General features: G+C 38.3%; 1 protein-coding gene and 1 long non-coding RNA gene across 7 annotated transcripts in view; one reads left to right on the forward strand and one right to left on the reverse strand.

The window, feature by feature from the left end:
* EYA4 (EYA transcriptional coactivator and phosphatase 4) overlaps positions 1-16,984 on the reverse strand; it is a 290,443-nt gene that overhangs the window by 79,273 nt on the left and 194,186 nt on the right. The gene's annotated exons all lie outside the window — the stretch shown is intronic.
* On the forward strand, positions 4,704-8,733 carry LOC105526203. Its single transcript, XR_001004049.1, has 2 exons — positions 4,704-4,825; positions 8,390-8,733. It is a non-coding gene; the product is annotated as an uncharacterized LOC105526203 (long non-coding RNA).

Below are 16,984 nucleotides of genomic sequence, written 5' to 3' on the forward strand. Positions count from 1 at the left end.
CGGGTACATCACGAGGTTAGGAAATCCAGACCATCCTGGCTAACACGGTGAAACCCTGTCTCTACTAAAAATATGAAAAAAAATTAGCCGGGCTTGGTGCCAGGCACCTGTAGTCCCAGCTACTCCCGAGGCTGAGGCAGGAGAATGGCGTCAACCCGGGAGGCGGAGCTTGCAGTGAGCCGAGACCGCGCCACTGCACTCCAGCCTGGGCCTCAGAGCCAGACTCCATCACGGAAAAAAAAATAAAAAAAAAAAGGAAAAAGAAAAAAAGAAAAGGAAACTAGGAAAAAGAACTGTGCAGTAGCCCAAAGAAGCTACACATGCTTTCATGAAAGAAAGAAACACACAAGATAAATAAAAGTTGAGAGAATTTCTCACCAACAACCTGAACTATAACAAATACTAAAGGAAGACCTTCAGATCAAAGAAAAGATATCAGGCGAAAACTTAGACCTACAGGAAAGAATTAAGAATAACATAAATGTAAATATATAGGTAAAGATAAGAGATTATCTTTTATTTTTCTCTTAATTCATGAAAGACAGCCTATTGAAGCCAAAATAATTACATTATATACAGGGACTTACAGATGTAATATGTGACAACAATAGCAAAAAGTGAGGTGAAATTATATTTTTCGAGGTTCTTTCATTTGGCATGAGGTGTTATATTAAATTTGGCTAAGAGGTTATGTTTAGGGTACATGCAATAATCTGTAGCGTTAAATGTTAAGAAAAATACCATCAGGTATAACAAAAAGCCAACAGAACGATTAAAATAGCATTTTAAAGAATTCGATTAACCCCAAGAAGCCAAAAAGAGGGAAGGAAACAAAGAATAGATATGAAAAAATGGAAAACACAAAGCAGGATGGCACACTCGAACTCAAACACATGGATGATTACACTAAATATCAATGAACTAAACACTCCAATGAACAGCCAACTATGGTCAGATTAGATTATACAACCAAGACCTAACTACGGAGGATCTACGAGAGAAGCACTTTAAATATCAGCATATTGTGCTACTATAGTACACTGCCCAGACATCCTGAAGAACTCATTCCCATAGCTGCTCAGAGTGTTACCAACTGGCAGCTTTCAACTGAGTTCCTTCCCAAGACTTGCCCTCAACTAAAGAAGGTCAGTTTGCCCAAGAGCACACTCTTTCTGAGGGCAGCCCTCATCTACTGACTGGTCAATGGAGGGGTAAAATGACTACTCCCTCTTACCCTAAGGGTCACCATAGTCTAGGGCCTCTCATAAGACTAGCTGAGACCTTTGTTGCAACAGTACTATAGATCAACGTCTCTTAATCCAGCCCTGCTTCCTTCATGCCCCTCAAAAGGAACTAATACTGAGAGCACAACCCAAATAAACTCCTGCAGGAAATACTTCAGCATCTGCATCCTGGGAACCTGAAAAGTGATTAAGGCCCAATTAGGTGGAGGGTCAAATAATGGAAAATGACATACCACGCAAATAATTAACATAAGAAAGATGGTCAAGCTAATATTACATCACATAAAACAGGCCTCAAGATGAAGACTATTAGCAAATATAAAGAAAGGAATTGGAAAACGATGAAAAACAATAAATTATTCAAGAAGACATAACATGTGCCTACAAGCAGAGTTACAGAATACATGAAGCAAAAACTGACAGAATTAAAGGAAGAAACAGAGAAGTCTAAGATCATAGTTGGAGATTTATGACACACTTTTCAGAGTAACCAACAGAAGAAAAGTAGACAAAAATAAATTTTAAAAAATATACATGCAGTGATTTTTCAGAGGGATGGAAGTTGGGCTAATCACAGTCCAGCTCCAGTGAAGCTCAACAACTTTAGGAAGGGTCTCAATGAAGAGATCCTTACCTTAACTGCCAGAGGAAAGAACTACCACTTTTTGGGGAAATAAAACACAAAAGAAAAATTATGCTTCAATCTCTATTGATTTATTGTATATAATGTTCAGAACATTATAAATATTTTGTGACCTAACAAAAAGCAGAAAAATGTGACTCCTAGTCGACAGAAAACACAGTAAATAAAAGCAGACCTGTATATGACCCAAGTGTTGAAACTAGCAGATAAGGATTTTAAAACTAATGTGAATATATTAAGTAACTTATAGGAAAAGATACATACACAAGGTATATAAATATCTATATGCCATATACAGGTATTAATATATACATATATGCCATATATACATCTGTCATATATAGATCAATACATGTATGTATATAATATATAAATATATATGTATTGTTAGATATGAGTTCTAAATTTCTTTTCAAAGAATCAATATGTCAGTATGTTCCATTCTTTGCCTTCTACTTTTAAACTTAACTTCCTCATAAGGCAACCTTTTTCGATTACCTGCTCCACCCTGATGCATTTCAATCACCTGCTCCACACCAGCTCATTCCGATTGCCAGCTACCTGTTCTGCCTTGACTCATTCTCCACTCTGCATAACCATTTTTTCCCACCAGACCACTCAACCTGTCACTCTCTTTAAATTAGCCAGTCGGAATTAGTTTAGCCATCTAACCCTAGCCAATAGGGGAAAGACACAGCGGCAGGGGCTACGTGTGTCAGGGATAAGAGCCCCTTTTTCTCTCTTGTCCTCTCTTGTGCTCACCATTGCTCCATCTGTAAGGGTGCACCCTCCTATAGAAGTACATTGCCTTGCTGAGAATTAAAAAGAAAATTTTATGTTTGAGTGCTATTTCTTTTGCGGCACTGAAACTTTATAACAGTGTGTATCTCTATATTGCATATGGAGAAGAAATGTAAACTCTTAAAAAAGAACTAAATAAAATTTCTAGAATGAAAACGACAATACATTACATAAGTATTATTTGAGTGGACTTAACAGCATATTGGACATTGCGAAAGAAAGGACCAGGATATCTGAAGCTAGGCCAATGCAAATTATCCAAACTGAAGCACGGAGGAAAAAACTTTTCAACAAATGGTACTAGCACAACTGGTCATCCATATGCAAAAAAAAAAAAAAAAAAAAAAAAAAAAAACCAGGAGAAAGAGAATGATACAGAATAATATTGGAATAAGTAATGGCCAAAATTTCCCCAAATTTGATGAAAAACATCAACCCAAGAGCCTTACAGTACCATGAACATCAAACAGGAAAAAGAAAAAGCACAGCTAAACACATCATAGTCAAATTCTGAAAATAAGAGAAGGCTTTATAAAGCCAATCATAAGAAACGCATAGAGGGAAACAAAAATAAAGTTATATCTGATTTCCAAGAAATCCAAACTTAGCTCTTATTATATGTCTTCTCTTTACAAATATAATGAGTACTATCCTGTCCCAATGCCTTACCCATTCATAGCTCTCCATGCAGCTTTATCTTCAAGTAATCATCTACTATACAGTTTCCCGTATCAAAAATGATTATTTTACTATTGTCACAATTTCCCCTTCACAATTTTAGCTTGTACAGCATCTTTCTTGTCTGATAGCTCCTGAAAACCATCTTAATCAATGTTTAAATACCTCAGAAATGCTACCTTCTCCATGAAGCTTTTTCTGGTCCTCAAAACCAGAAGTGACCTGGTCATACTGTCATATTTTTGTTATATTATTTTTACCTTCCTCTGCAGCACTTTTCATACTGTCTTAATTTATTGTCATTTGTGTATACGTTTTTCTAGAAAACAAATGAAAAAAAAAGCTGCCACAGGATGTCTGTGATAACAAGATTCTTTTTCATTTATCTTTGTTAACTCCTGAAGTGCCCTTCCTGTTAAAAGATGCAAATAAACAGTTGTCAAATTCAGTAGCTTCCAAACTACTAGATTGTTAATTGAATAAAAAGAGTAAGCACCTCAAATATGTGTACATATTTATTTAGGTGTCATTTATATGTGCTAACGAATTATGTACATTTTTATACAGGCACATTATAGAATATATTCAAAAGCATAGAAAGAAAGTAATAAGAATGAAATAACATTTTATAAAGAGTTTTTCAGATTACTTGACTATAATTCCTGTCTATGATAGAGTAACTGGGACCTAATATTGCCATTATAAAACTAAAACTACGGAAACAACGTTGGAAACAATTGTTTAGATAGAACAGGGCTTGGTCCTTGAGAGAAGAAAGAAAGTAAGTGAGGTTAGCCCTTGCGCAGTAAAAAGTGAATTGTCCAAACTCAGCACATTCAAAAGAAAGGCTTGTCCCTTGACCAATTTCTGGGAGATGACCTTTAAGCCCTTGGAATATCTTAACTTATAAGAGTACCTGTGTTTAGCCGGAGCCCTGGGCCACACCAGACACTCTATGCTAACAATGATGCTAACAATGTGATTCTTGGTGGGGGCTTTGGGACACGCAGAATCAGTCTGACTTCTGAAGGGGCTAAAAACAGTAATGAAGATCAGCCACATGGGTGGTCAGACATGTTTTTATAACTGACCTCCAATAATAGTGACCCCTGGGCACTAAGGCTTGGAATGAGCATCTGCCGTTGGCAACACTCTGCATGTACTGTCACACATTGTTGCAGGGACAAATAAGTGCTATTTGTACAACTCTGGACAAAAGACAACTGGAAATGAACTCTCGGTTTCTCCTGAACTCTGCCCCATATGCCTTTTTCCTTTGCCGATTTTAATTTGTATTATTTCATTCCAGTGAATCTATTGAAGATTCACTGCTGTATCCTTATTGCCTGCAAAGCTGCCTGAAAAAGTAGTTTCTCAAGAAACATTTGAGTAATAAATGAATGACTGAAATGGTGTGTAAGCCATAACCATCTTAGAAAACAGCTGTGAAATCAAGCATGTGAATGCGACAGGGTGAATTTCAGTGTGAAAAACTGGGAGAAATGAGTTTAAATGGCAGTCAGGAATCAGAAGATTTGCCAACCATGGAACAAACAGAAGAAAAAGAGGTGAAATCCAAGAACAAAGATGAGCTCAAAAACAGTACCAAGTAGTATCTGTAGCACACCCCAATAACAGACTTAATTACAGTAAATGCTAAATGCTCGTGATGTCATTATCTTCTACTAGACTCGCCCAACCCAAAGACTTTTAATTTAAATGATCAAACAAATTAATGGTTGCTTATTACATGTAAAGCAGTGTCACAGGTGTTAGGATTGCTGAGTGAAGACAACATGACCCGACCCTCAAGAAGTTTACCATGTAAATGACAAAGCAGGGTCCTGTGAATAGAAATTTAAAGTATAGTAAGTGTCCATAAAGTGGAACAGATAGAAATTAATGTAAACTTAAAGATTCTAGAAAACGTCCTCAGAAATTCTTAGCTGGGTTTTGATGAATTCGAATAAGGGATCCTGGGGGAGGTATCTGTTCAATGATATCACTGAAGCCACAAAGTAGTGTAGGGGCTCATAGCCAATTTGGACCACATACAAGATGAGTAAAGAAGGAACACTGGTCAGGAATAAAAGGATGGCACACACACCACAAAGAAGAAACAGAAAATGTTGCCCCTGAAAAACAAAAACCTTAAAATAAAAATAACCTTGGCATTTTACATTCCAGTCCACAGGAAACCAAAATGCAATTATCTAGATATTTACAATGTAGTTACTTACACTTGAATTCATTTAGGTGGGTCAATGTTTCTTGCAACTAAGAGTCTTCAGAGAACAGAGATACACTATTGCTACGAAGAATATAGTGAAAATATTCCCATATTTCCTTTTATATGCTTTGTGATTAATTTAATTGTGACACTTCAGATTCTTTTTAATTCCAATTTATACAGAATGTAAAATATATAAATTTTACCTTAGGTTTCAGCAACAGAAAATGATTAATGGGTACCGGTTTTTACTGTATACATACTGTATGTGATATGGTTTAGGCTTTGTGTCTCCACCCAAATCTCATCTTGAATTGTAATCCCCATAACCCTCATAATCCCCATGTGTCAAGGGAGAGACAAGGTGGAGGTAATCGAGTCATGGGGATGGTCTCCCCCATGCTATTCTCAAGATAGTGAGTGGGTTCTCACAAGATCTGATAGTGTCATAAGTGTTTGGTAGTTCCTCTTGCGTTCATTCTCCTTCCTGCTACCTTGTGAAGAAGGTGTCTTGCTTCCCATTCGCCTTTTGCCGTGATTATAAGTTTCCTGAAGCTTCCCCAGCTGTGCGGGACTGTAAGTCAATTAAGCCTCTTTCCTTTATAAATAATCCTGTCTTGGGCAGTTCTTTACAGCAGTATGAAAATGGACTAATACAGTATGACATATTCTGTGTTTGGTTTTTCTCATATATACTCTCACCTTTAATCTTTAAAATGACATATTTATTATTATTATTATACTTTAAGTTCTAGGGTACATGTGCATAACGTGCAGGTTTGTTACATATGTATACTTGTGCCATGTTGGTGTGCTGCACCCATCAACTCGTCAGCACCCATCAACTCATCATAAAATGACATATTAATATACATATTATTTTCCACATTTTGTAGATAAAGAAATTGAGGCTCAGAGAGGATACACAGTAGTCCCAAGGTCACACAGAGAGAAAGTAGCAGCACCAGAACTTGAACTCATGTTTATCTGATGCAGAGCTCACACTGTTTCTAGCAATTTAAGTGACTTCATTTCATTCACACTGTGAAATCACAATCAGGAATGCACATCCCTGAAATAAAACATTTTGAATACTTTTCAATGGTTACTACAGTCAATATAAGCATCTGCTCTGCCAAGTTTACACTGTTAATAATATTTAAAGGTAGTCATCTTTTTTTTCCAGGATGTTTATTTCAACCCCTTGTTAGTGGTCCTTATGTCATAAGGCCATTTGAATATTAGCATCTTTCTGGACAATATAAAAAATGAACTTAGCCATAAACACAAAAACTTGGAAAAGAAAGAAAATGTAAAGACATGCAACTAGTTTCTGGGGGTTTTTTTCCTGCAATTTTTCTGTAGCATAGATGGAATTTCTTTCTAACAGTTTGAAATATCCTCTTCAAACCCAAGAAAGGGGAAGTCTTACAACTGTGCACTTGAGAGTCTACTCTAACTCAGAAGCCACGATTCATTCTGTACAGATCCTGGTAATGAGTCATGGTTCTGCTTATTTATAGGTTGACTCCATCAGTTGTTCACAACCCAAGGAATGCAAAAGCATCCTTGATGTTCAAAGACTCCCACTCTCATGCCACCTTTTTCTCTTTGCATAAAGTGGACATGGGTCTATTTCCCACATTCTCAAGAGTCCACTAAAAAAGCAAATTTGCATTTGACCATCAGAATGATTTTAAGGGCAAGACTTGCTCATAATTTTTTTTCCTATGTGACATAAGCCTCAATTCTCCTTACCTGAAAAGTAAGAATAACAACAATAGCTTCTATTCACATAATTAGAGTGTAAGGCACCATGAGGGTAGGACTGTTTTCTAATTTGTTCATGGATTTTTTCCCCCTATTCCTAGAATACTGTAGTACGTTTAGTGGATGCTAATGAATAAAAGGAATAGAAAAAAAATGTAGATGAAGTCATTTGGTTACTTGGAGTCAAATGTAGTCTACTTTGGCAAACACTTCTTGAGTATCTGCTATGTTCTTGGGACAGTTCTTAGAATAAAAGAATCTTCAAAGATTCCCACAGGCTAGGCAGGAGAGCGAGGGGCTAGGTAAAGGGAGATGGGATTAGTTCTCTGATGCAAATGCATGTGGAAGTTTCTTTCTTTTTTTTTCCCCCCCTGAGATGGAGTCTTGCTCTGTCACCCAGAGCTGGAGTGCAATGGCACGATCTTGGCTCACTGCAACCTCTGCCTTCCGAGTTCAAGCAATGCTCCTGCCTCAGCTTCCCAAGTAGCTGGGACTACAGGCACACGCCACTACGCCCGGCTAATTTTTGTATTTTTAGTAGAGATGGGGTTTCACCATCTTGGCCAGGCTGGTCTCCAGCTCCTGACCTCCTGATCTGCCTGCCTCAGCCTCCCAAAGTGCTGGGATTACAGGTATGAGCCACCGCACCCAGCCTGTAAGTTTCAATATTTTTATGTGCAGTGTTGGATCTCCCAAGTGAGTAAGGGGCGTGTGTGTGTGCACATGCATGTTTGTGTGTGTCTGTGTCTGTGTGTGCATACGTGGGTGTGCGCTTTAGAGGCAGAGAGGAAAAAGATATTGTGGAATAAGAAAAGTAATGAAGTACCCTGATCAACTTAGATCATATGAAAATTAGTAGGGCATGCCACTGCTGTGTATCAGTTCCCACTTTCTGGAAAAAGTACGGGCATTTAAAAACATCAGGTAACAATGCCAGGTCATGTTAAACCAACATATTTCAGCTTAGGATCCAAAAACCACTTGTCACAGTTTGTAGCCCTGAGCCAGTGACTCTGCTGGCAGGCGGACAGGGAGATGTGGCTCCTCTCCACTGCACAGTGTCTATATCACTGATCAGGTGGACAGATAGTCCCAGAAGGAGGCCCTCACCAACCCATTTCCCCAGATATAGTCAGAACTGGGGTCAGCTGCACAGATGGGAACCGCAGGAAGAAGAAGACCCTTAACAAGGCCCAGGAAAGTGGGGTATGCATAAAGAAAGGAAGCTGTTCTTGCAATGTGCCAGTGACCTCATGCCTGTCCCCAAGGCCAGCATGAGTGCTTGCAGTGTAAGTGACCCATCTGCCAGGGTGACCTCAGGCCTCGGAGTAACAGAAAGTAAAGCCATGAACACACTGTTCTCTGGACACTTTTACAATTTTTCCTTTCCAAGGCTTACAGCTCTAGACTTGAGACCTGCAACTTTTTCCCTTTGTTCACTATGACTCTAACAGATTTAAAACATGTCAGTTCCCTCCACCCCCAAGAAATGTGACTAAATGCTTCCAAAAACCAGAAGCATTTCCCTAAATTTTTGTTTTTAAAAGCCCCCCTTAATTGGAAAACAAAGAAATAAACCAAAATCCAATGGATGCTCCAATCATTATTTGAATGGCACAGGATTCAGTTTCTGTCAGATCAGTTCAAACCATCATTAATGAAGCAGGAAATTATTTTTCTGTAGCAAGTAGTGAAATAAAGCCGTAAGACCACAATCTAAACATTTAATGCAATCAATTATACTAAGAAACATATCAATGTTTTTCTAAGAAAAAACTCTACCAGTAAAGATCAAACTGTTCAGAGGATAAACAAATCTAGATTTTTTCAATACTAGAATGTCATACCAACAAGAGCAAAGTATTGAGATAATGTACAAAAAAAAAAAGGTAGTAACCTATTAAAATGATTGGATTTCCAGTTCTGAAGGGACATAAAATGTCCCCAAATGCAAAATAGTGTATTGTGCTTAAGGCTATGAGAGCAGTGTTAAGAGTCTCTACTATCAACTAAAACATGAATTTTAAACTCTGCCTCATTTACCAGTCATGGGACCTTAGTCTCAAAATTGGAGATAATAATATCCTCTGGGAGGCTAGCGTGTGAATTAAAGATCACACAAAAAAATAATCCAAAGGTTGGCCTATAGTGCATGCTTCATAAATTTTATTACTACAATCACTTCTAAAACACAGACAATAAAACAGCCTGGTTTGCCTATTTGAAAACCTGTAGTGTCAAGAAAATCATTTTCTTAAGAGGCAGCCCTTTCATTTTCAGATAACTTACACTACTAGAAAGTTTTCTATCCATGGCTTTCCTGGAACTTCGGTCCAAGAAAATTCATCTATTGTCATGGGTCAAGTCTAAACCTTCTTTCACATAACAGTCGTTCACACATCAATGACCCATCCTGCCCAAGAGCTTTTCCTCTCTCAGGAAGGGCATCTTCAGTTCCCTCAGTCCACTTAATCCATCTCAAACTCTTTTATCTTCCTAGTGTTCTCTTCAATAAGATCTCCAGGATTCTTCTTTAACGGTGGTCCCCACAGTCATGCAGTTGTGGTCCAAGATAGTTCAAGGTTATTACAACTCTCACTTGTCAGTGTAGCCGGAAGAGTACATTAGCTTTATCCTCAGACACTGTGCAGTCCTAATTCATGCCTAAATCCAGTCATCAAAATTCCTAAGTCTTTGTCCCACGTGATGCTTGAGAGCCCTGTGTCCTCCCAGTCACTCACCACACATGCAGTTGCTATTTGGGCCCAAGTGAACAGCTTTTCATGTGTTTCTCCTAAATGCTATCTTGTTGGACTTGAGTCCATTGTTTCAGCCTGTCTGTTAGATTCTGACTCTGCTGTTTAATATCCTCTTTCCCAGTGAAGTTACTATGTCACCTATAAACTTTCTTAGCATGCCCTCAATGCCCTCACAATAAACATGTTGGCCGGGCACGGTGGCTCACGCCTGTAATCGCAGCACTTTGGGAGGCCGAGGTGGGCGGATCATGAGGTCAAGAGATGGAGATCATCCTGGCCAACACAATGAAACCACATCTCTACTAAAAATACAAAAAGTAGCCGGGTGTGGTGGCACATCCCTGTAGTCCCAGCTACTTGGGTGGCTGAGGCAGGAGAATCGCTTGAATCTGGGAGGCGGGGGTTGCAGTGAGCCGAGATCGCCCCACTGCACTCCAGCCTGGCGAAAGAGCGAGACTCCATCTCAAAAAAATAATAAATAAATAAATAAACATGTTGAAAAGCGCAATGCCAAGGGCAGCTTTTAAAGAGGGCACTAGAGGTATACCTCCAGATTTATATCAGTTCATCAGGAATAGTTATTGAGCTAATTTCTGTCTTTTTCTCATAAATATCTGAGCCTCTGGCATGCACTTTGCTGAATTCTGTGTGTGCTAAGTGTAATATATGTCTTTCCTCTTCCTTTCTGGTACTGCTGTCATAGAAGACTATGAGGTTACTCTGGCATGTCTTTTGCCTACAGAACTTACATTGGCTTCTCATTATCACTGCCTCCTAAGTATTTAAATTTAATCATTTGAGAATTTCATTTTAGAATCAGCAATTCACAAGAAGTTCAATGGTTCACTGATCTATAGTTTACTATGTTATACAAAAATACAATTGAAGAGAATGATTTTTAAAGCAAATTTCATGATGAAATCTACATAAGGAATGCGCTTTTATTAGATAACAATATGGATTAGGAATCAGGGACATGAATTTACGTCTGTGATCCACCACCTAGAAAAAGTTAATGGGTGTGTGTAGATGGTTTCCAAATATCTTCTCGGGTTTACAGGGCTAACTAATAACTAAATAACACTGAGACTCTTCCACAGACAGGCATTCTGTAGTCCTTTCCTTTCTCTGCCAAGACATTCTGTATCTTTATGAGGTTACCCAACCCATTCAGTTTGAGTGCAAGGAAGTTAGCACCTGCCACGAGGGATCAGAATGTGAAATGTGATGAGAGGGCCCTGTGATAAGTGCCTGACCTTAGCAAACAAAAATAAAACCTTAAAAAAAAAAAAAAAGATGAAAATGCAGTAATACACCAATCAGCGTGTATTTGTCTGTCCCTGAATAGGAGCCATTAAAGTTCCACTCCATAGCAAGCAGTGGTTGAAGTTGTGTACGATTCATGGAACAGCAGTGTCAGGAGATGTCAGGAAACTCCCTCACTGCCCCCAACTTTTGATACTACAACATGATAGTCTCCGTGAAAAAAATAAAAAGAAAAAAAGTCAACCAGTCATCTTAGTGATAGGAACTTGGGCCCATTTCTCATCTGGTGTAATACTTCACAAAGCAGATCCAAACACAATGCAGCACCCCTGAAATCAGCAGGAGCTCAGCACTCTGTTCAGTGCCAAAGAGCAAGATGAGAAACGGGGCTGGCATAAATATTCAATTGGGAATTTATGGCCAATCTCCTTGTGCCGTGTGTTTAGTGCAACTCAAAACTGCTCCACCTGGTCCCTGCTGGCTCCCTCATGTCTACCAGGGGCTGGCAGCTGGGAGGCAGGCTGAGCCTTGGAGATCTTTTAATTTGCTGTAGCACCAGGAGAGCAGGCAGGAGGGATGACAATGCATATGCTGGGGATTCAATTACAGAGCTGTCTTTTTCCCAGGTGGGAGGCACCACTGACTGAAGAGAATTCAATGCTTCCGTTTGTTAAGGTCCCTAAGGAAATGACTGGTGGTTTGCAAATGCTGGGGGCGGGGATGGAATAATGCATCATGGTCTGCCCTCATGACAGAGATACTGGCCAAAAAAAAAAAAAAAAAAAAAAAAAATCAAGAAAATGGAGTATTTTGCTGGGTTCATGTGTTATCTTTACTTTTCACTTATTTTCCAAAATGAAATCATTCTGTAACTTCTGCCCTATGAATCTCACTGCCAAAAAAGTTTTTAAATATTGGATAAAATTAGATGTTTTCCAACCATGAACATTTAAGGGGAACACACAATGTTATAAATTTAAAGCACTCCAACAGTTCCTAAAAGCTCCACAAAAATATCTGCGATATAATTCTTTCTTTATAACAGAATGTTATAATAACATTAATTTTAAGGAGACTGATCTCAATAATCTGTGGTAATTTGTCCCTGCTGAGGAGGGATGGCGCACTTCATATTGCACTGGCTTCAAAACAAAGTTCATCAAATACAAGAGTAAGATTGCATGAGGAGTGATTAGTCAACTAGTGTCAACTGAATGATTTCTGTATGAATAGTTACTTTGCTAATTACAAATCAATATCATCTATTTATTATAGTAGATCTGTCAGTGCTATTACTTGGACAAACTCCCTGAATAGGTAGCTTTACTTTATTACATATTTCAAGGAAACAAAAAGTTACATTTGTTTGAACTTTATCTCCCCAAGCCACACTTGCCCTAGAACAGCCTATTCTCCCCAAGGCAGTTAGAGTAATAACCAACTTAATGCAATCAGTCCTCTGTTCTAAACCCTCTAATGCCTTCTCATGTCTCTTAGAGTAGTTCCCAAATTCCTCCCACAGTCTCTAAGGCCTTGCTTCCTCACATGGCACACTGATGCCCCATTTCTTGACCTCATCTCCTAGGTGATTCCCCTCACTCACAGAGCCCCAATTCCCTACATCCCATCTCCCCAGTCTAAGCTGCTGTTTGTTGAACATAACCATTGTGTTCCCAGGTTAGGATCTCTGCACTTGATTTCCCCTTTCTCAGGAACACAGTTCCCCCAGCCATCCTCCATGTCCTGTGTCTCAGCTCAAACATCCCCTGTTCAGAGATTCCCTTCTTGCTCTCCTCATACAAAATGAAAACATTTGTACTAATTTCCTGCTATCCCAATATCTCATTTTATTCGTCTTCAAGGCAATTATCTCCCTGACATAGTATATATTGGTTTATTTAATTGGCTCTCCCTCTAGAATGTATACTCTATGAGAGCAAGAAGCCTAGCACACAATGCCTATCACATAGTAAGTGCTCCATGAACACTTGTTAAATGTATGAATAAATTTTCCAGTAATTTCAATTAACGTACCTAGTTAGACTTAGCTATCCAGGCTTTACTGCACTACTCAATATTACTGGTTTTTTTTGTGGCATAGTTTTATTGTTTTTTAGAATCAATTCTCTGATAAATAAAAAATATGGTATAAGAAATTTCTCCAGTATAAATAATTTTATAATCTGATTGATGGAGAATCTCTAATATTTTTCATCTTTAAATATGAAAAGTAGAATAACTTAAAAATTATTTGATGAGTTTCTACCATGTATTAGGCACTATGCTTTCTATACATTTGGAAAAAGCACAGTTCTACCTGAAGTTTAAAAGTTTCTTGCATTCTCTGTAAAACACGGATTTTAGGCTAAGACCAATGATGTAGAAAGTAAAATTAGTTTATTTTCTGTTTCCTCCAAATGTATTGAAGTCTTGATGGAGTATAACATTTAAAATATCTCCTAAACACACATACCTAAAATATAAACAATATTCTCTTCTTTAAAATATCTTTGCAAAGGACACGATTCTATTATTTTTTTGGCTGTGTAGTATTCCATGGTATATATGTGCCTGCTGGAGGTCATTATCCTAAGTGAATTACTGCAGGAACAGAAAACCAAATACCGCATGTTCTCACTTATAAGTGGGAACTAAACATTGAGTACTTGTGGACATAAAGATGGGAACAATAGACACTAGGGACTAATTGAGGTGGGAAGGAGGGAGGGGGCAAGGGTTGAAAAACTAACTGTTGGGTGCTGTGTTCACAATCTGGGTAATGGGATCATTCATATCCTAAACCTCAGCATCACACAATCTACTCATATAACAAACCTGCACATGTAACTTGTGAATCTAAAAGTTGAAATTATAAATAAAATAAAATAAAATAAAACTGAAGAAAAATATTTCTGAAACCACCAACTCCACAGGATAAAAACAGCTTTCTTTTTCTCTCTTTAAAAAATGAGAAGTCAAAGAGATTTGACAAGTTGACTAAGTTCATATCACTGGTCAAAGGCCCTTCATCAGAGCCCAGTTAGAAATCACAGACTAACTTTGAAACATTTAATTGATGATCATGGAAAAAAAACAAAAAAGAAACCCCTGATTCTCATTATTTTCCCCCTCTAGCTATTATCTTTATCATTTCTTTCAAAACTCAGAATCTTGAAATTAGACTCAATGCTTCATATCTACTTTTCCCCTCACAGTCACCCTCTATCCACTTTAATTAGAATCCATGGTGTGTCTCTGGGGTCACTTCTAATTACTGCTGTCATGGGCATTTTTCCACCTCTTCTTAATTCTTCTCTTGACCCCTGTTCGGTATGCGACAATGTTAATAACTTCTCCTCAACCTTTCTTCCTCCTAAGCTTACCTCATGCTTCTGTAGTGCTCCTTGTTGTCTGGTTATGCATTAACTATCTCACTTCCTTTTACCTCACAGAATCTTAATTTTTATTCAAGTATTCACCTCTCACCAGCAAAGACTGGTGCCTCAAAAGAAGCTAAATCTGGCTGGGTGCTGTGGCTCACACCTGTAATCCCAGCACTTTGGGAGGCTGAATCGGGTGGATCACGAGGTCAGGAGTTAGAGACCAGCCTGACTGATGTGGTGAAACCTTGTCTCTACCAAAAATACAAAAATCAGCTGGATGTGGTGGTGCACACATGTAATCCCAGCGACTCGGGAGGCTGTGGCAAGAGAATCGCTTGAACCTGGGAGGTGGAGGTTGCAGTGAGCCAAGATCGCACCACAGCTCTTCAGCCTGGATGACAGAGCGAGACTCCATTTCAAAAATAAAAATAAAAAAAAGAAGCTAAATCTATCCTCAGCCCCAGAAGATGGAGGCCTAATTCTTAGTCTAAATTAATAATTGTTTTGGGAATCATTAGTTTACCAAATTTGTGCTAATGGGACAGAAGGAGCACTTTGCTGGAAAGTTCTTCTTCATTCTTCTAGGAGAGGTTCCTATTCAAACTGCCTCTTCGGCTGAATTTAAATGAGGGAGCATGTAGTCTGACTTCTATTACTAGTCATTCTATCCCCAGACGAGAAACAGATATAGGACAAATTCATAGCCATGGATGGCAGAGCAAAAGGAGACAAAGGAAACTGGTTTCTTGATGAAGTTATTGAGCTCCTGGATCAACCACTCTTGAGGCCAGTCTACCTCTGGAATTCCAGTTATGAGAGCAGATAAATTACAGTACTGTTTAAAAGTAGGTGGGTCAGGTTCTCTATTACTTGTAGTTGAAACCATTTTAAGTGATACAACTACTCTTTCCTGGTTTCTTGACGTCACATCTGGCCATGATGTACTGTCTTTGTGTGTCATTCTTGTCCTCTTAACATTCTGCTGTCCTTATCTGCAGCCTCAGCCCTTATTTCATCTCACTGAGGTAAGCACCCTTCTGGGGAAATTCCACGTGGATTTATGCTTTCAACAACTATTTTTTGTTGATTAATTCCAAATTCATCCTTCCTCAGCCCTCATATCTCTCTGAGCAACAGAACTTATCTATAATTCTATACTGGTTATCTCCACAGGAATTTTTCATAGACTCTTCTAACTTCGTATGTCCACAAGCAACCCCATCATCATTCCTTTCGTACCTTCTCATATTCTTATCTCTAACTGTATTATTAAATCGGTCACTCAAATCAGAACACTGGAGTGTGTCTTCAAGCCCTCAATTTTTACACAGTTCACCACGTACTATCAGCACTCTGGCAGAATAGATTCCAAAGTGTTCACTCCTTTCCCCCAGTCACTCTTAAATTTGGTCATCATAATTGTTCATCTAAATTTTTTCCAGCAGGCTATACTTATAACAGAACCTTAGTTGTTCACTCAGCCCTAAGTATATACCAAGTAGTAGGTGCTTTATAAATGAACCTTGATGAATGAACAAAGAACTTCCTGGTTTTACTATCTTCCGTCTTCTCTATATCATTCCCTAGACAATCACCATAATTTTTTTCTCAAATTTAACTGGAGCTATGTCACTGCCCTTCTGAAGTCCCCCTCCCCTACAAAAAATGGTTCTCCAATGGCTTCCATTCAACTATTTAACACATATCTACTACATGTCAAATTTTGAGCTAAGGGCTTCAACAGAGGGAGCTTTAATTTTTTCCTTTTAAAAATCACGGAGTTTTGGAAAGACTTGCAAAATATACATGTCATCACACTAATCTGGATCCAAGAACCTGAAACTACTTTTTACTTCGAGTAGAATGTTCTCATGTCATTTTATGCTCCATTTATCCACATCTGTAATAGAACTATGTTGAGTTAATTTCAATTTATACTAATGCATAAACATTCCAGAAAATGCGATTGACTAATTGCCACTGTCTTGTACAGAAATCATGACTTTTCAGAAGTGGTCCTAAAATTCAGAACTTTAATGCTACATTTTAGATAAGTGAATATGTTTTTGTGATTCCACTTAAGAAATTTCCTCTAGTATATTTGTTTGAGTTCTTTGTAGATTCTGGATATTAGCCCTTTGTCAGACGAGTAGATTGCAAAAATTTTCTCCCATTCTGTAGGTTGCCTGTTCACTCTGATGGTAGTTTCT

Source organism: Colobus angolensis, unplaced genomic scaffold, assembly GCF_000951035.1.
Source record: "Colobus angolensis palliatus isolate OR3802 unplaced genomic scaffold, Cang.pa_1.0 Scaffold58, whole genome shotgun sequence".
NCBI classification, from domain to species: Eukaryota; Metazoa; Chordata; class Mammalia; order Primates; family Cercopithecidae; genus Colobus; species Colobus angolensis.